The sequence below is a fragment of the Bison bison genome, unplaced genomic scaffold, assembly GCF_000754665.1.
Source record: "Bison bison bison isolate TAMUID 2011002044 unplaced genomic scaffold, Bison_UMD1.0 scf7180017864056, whole genome shotgun sequence".
Lineage (NCBI taxonomy): Eukaryota > Metazoa > Chordata > Mammalia > Artiodactyla > Bovidae > Bison > Bison bison.
In genome coordinates, this window is record NW_011494628.1 from 756,032 (window position 1) to 759,617 (window position 3,586).

Below are 3,586 nucleotides of genomic sequence, written 5' to 3' on the forward strand. Positions count from 1 at the left end.
AGATGGTGACTGCAGCCATGAAATTAAAAGACGCTTACTCCTTGGAAGGAAAAGTTATGACCAACCTAAACAGCATATTAAAAAGCAGAGACATTACTTTGCCAACAAAGGTCCATCTAGCCGAGGCTATGGTTTTTCCAGTAGTCATGTATGGATGTGAAAGTTGGACTGTGAAGAAAGCTGAGTGCCGAAGAATTGATGCTTTTGAACTGTGGTGTTGGAGAAGACTCTTGAGAGTCCCTTGGACTGCAAGGAGATCCAATCAGTCCATCCTAAAGGAGATCAATCCTGGGTGTTCACTGGAAGGACTGATGTTGAAGCTGAAACTCCAATACTTTGGCCACCTGATGAGAACAGTGGACTCATCTGAAAAGATCCTGATGCTGGGAAAGATTGAAGGCTGGAGGAGAAGGGGACGACAGAGGATGAGATGGTTGGATGGCATCACCAACTCAATGGACATGAGTTTGAGTAAACTCCGGGAGTTGGTGATGGACAGGGAGGCCTGGTGTGCTGCAGTCCATGGGGTCACAAAGAGTTGGACAAGACTGAGCGACTGAACTGAACTGAATAACCAGCTTATTCTCAGAACCCCTTATATTAATTTTTAAGTTAATTCTTTTGTCTCCACAGTAATGGTTTTTAAGTAGGAAAGCAAATATTTTCAAATTAATTTTTAATGTGAGTGAAAGTTGCTCAGTCGTGTCCAGCTCTTTGCAACCCCATGGACTATACAGTCCATAGAATTCTCCAGGCCAGAATACTGGACTGGGTAGCCATTCCCTTCTCCAGGGGATCTTCCAAACCCAGGTCTCCCACACTGTAGGTGGATTCTTTACCAGCTGAGACACCAGGGAAGCCCAAGAATACTGGAGTGGGTAGCTTATCCCTTTTCCAGTGGATCTTCCCCACCCAGGAGTTAAACCAGGGTCTCCTGCATTGTGGGCCGATTCTTTACCAGCTGAGCTACCAGGGAATCTACCTAACTCAGTTATAATATTTACATGTGAGGTTTAAGAAAAAAGTTCTGCTTTAAACTATTTTTATCTTTCTAAAATACAAACCTGTTAAGGCCACTGCATATGTGCTCAGTAGCTAAGTCATGTTAGACTTTTTGCAATCCCATGGACTGTAGCCTGCCAGGCTCCTCTGTCCATGGGATTTCCCAGGCCAGAATACAGGAGTGGGTTGCCATTTTCCTCCTCCAGGGGATCTTCCTGACCCAGGGATTGAACTCGAGTCTCCTGCATTGCAGGTGGGTTCTTAACCACTGAGCCACCTGGGAAGCCCAATAAGGCCACTACTCCACTGGAAATTCTTCAATGGTGACCCCATGTTGAAGAAAAATTCTAAATTCTTTATCATGGTACCAAGTACTTTTGAGATCTGGTCTCTCCACTACACTGCAAGTATTCTGGGTTTCAGTCATCAGAACAGTCAAGGATTCCCCAAACACAAAACACTCAAATCTCTCCTTTGCTTTTGCTATGCCATTTGCCTAGAACGGCTTTCCTCAGCCTCACTCCAATAAAAGCTGAATAAACTTTCCTAGCACAAGTCAAATGTCACATCATTCTGGAGATTTCTCTTAATCTCCTTAGACAGAGTCACAATCCTCCCCAAGGGTACAAAGGATGCCATCAGTAGTTGAGATCACCATTTAGATGAGTTAGATCCACTTCGGTTGAAATTCCAGGCTCACACCTTACTCAGCTATGACCTTATTCAGCTATGGGCAAGGTCTCTGAGGCTGTTTCCTCATGTCTAAATAACAGGAGCTACTTCATAGGATTGTTGTGAGGATAAAATAAGGGGCTGCATGCAAAATATGTCTCCCATAGAGTAAGTATTCAATACATGTTATTGTGATATAATATCCCTATAATGTATTCCCACTCTGGGCTCGCAGCAACTTGCACCCATCTCTCCACACTATTGTGATGACATGACTGTGTGCCCATGTAGGACACAGATTATCTTCTATCAGCTCTTAATTCCCACCACCTGGCATATTGCCTTGTGCATAATAGATCCTTAACAAATACTGAATGAATGAATAAATAAATCCTAAATGAATAAATATTTCAAATTCCTTGTGTATAAGGCCTTGATTTTTTCCCCCAGTGGTCTTATTAAACTTACTTTTTTATCTCCTCCTACAAAACTGCTTCTTTAAATAAAGTTTACAGTGACCAAAGAGAAAATGAATCTTATAGTGAGAGAAAATTAATTTTATAGTGACCTTGTCTTCTTGTTTAGAAACATACACACACAAAACAAGCCCATACTGCACCAATAATTTTCCAACACACCACTGTAAAATACCAGATTTCTAGGATGGTTATCTATTGAAAAATTTTTAAAGGGATGACTAGGGAGGTTTTCTAAATCTGTATCAGCTTCCTTACCTCCAGGGCCTGGGCAAACTTTAGGGACTAAAATGTATTTCAGAGCATTAAAAAAGGAAAGAACAGAGTGCTTTTCATTCTGAAAAATGGTCCTAAGAAAATTTTAAAAACATTGTAATAATAGAAGAAAATAATTACTACTACCCACTGCTAAAAATTTGGTTTAAAAAGACAACCCTGTACTTAAACGAAAATTAGTAATTTAAAGTACAAACAATCTTTAAAATGGCATCAAAATATGTGTAGGTAGTGTTCAGGCTAATAGGCTGAGGTGAAGGAGTGCTCACTTTGTAATCCTGACCCTCAATAAATAAAATGCAAAACGGAAAAAATATCAGATACTACTATACAACAGCATGGTACCTTTTATCTACTTCCACACTTGACCTTTAAACATTAATGCCCTTTGAGTAATTATTAACCATTGGGTTTAATTAATGCAAACACCTCTGAACTACTTCAGAATAAATCTGATCAAGTACCTAGCAATAAAGGAGCGAATCAGGAAATGGAGAAAAATCGGTTAAAATATAGTTTTTCGGGTCGCCCATCAAAAGTGTGCCATACATACGGTTCTGCACCAAGAGGCAGCAATTAGGGAGGGTGAGAGGCGCCGAAGGCCCGAGGCCCCGCAGCCCCGAAGGCGACTCCTCCCCGACTCTACGCGGGGCGGTGGCCGGGCCGGGGTGGAGACAGCGCTGCAGCCGGGGCGGGACAAATTGGCAGGGCGGAACGCCCGAGTCTCACCTCCACTTCCCCTTTAGCTCTCAGAACCCCATTCAGCGACCACCCCAGAATCCCCTCACCACAGACAGAGTCTCCCTGTTTCCCCTGGCCGGCTCAAAGTTTATCGGTCTTTCTCAGCTGTCGGGGCCGCCGGGCTTTGTAGTTCGCCCGTCCGGGCCGAGCCACCAAGGCCGCAAACCCGAGGAGCCGCTGAACTACAATCCCCATAAAGCCCTGCGCGCCCACCGCTCGCGCTCTCTCTCTCACCCTTTCTCGCGCAGCACGCAGTCTCCTCCGCCGCGCATGGCCCCAGCGTCTCCGGCAGCGGGAGCTGGGGTGTGGCTGTCCACCCAAGCACCCCACCACCGGCTCTCTCGCTGGCCCCCGTTCCCCCTCGGATTCATTACCTAGGTGTCGCAGGTCGGCCGACCGTTTTTGCCGCGGTCCAGGTG

General features: G+C 44.8%; 1 protein-coding gene across 5 annotated transcripts in view; it reads right to left on the reverse strand.

Moving 5' to 3' along the window:
* Positions 1-3,586, reverse strand: part of KATNAL1 (katanin p60 subunit A-like 1) — a 57,808-nt gene extending 54,222 nt beyond the window's left edge. The window contains exon 1 of one of the 5 annotated variants that reach the window (XM_010835898.1): positions 3,542-3,586. The gene's annotated coding sequence lies outside the window, so the exon portion shown is untranslated. The other 4 variants (XM_010835899.1, XM_010835896.1, XM_010835897.1 and 1 more) reach the window with 4 other exon arrangements.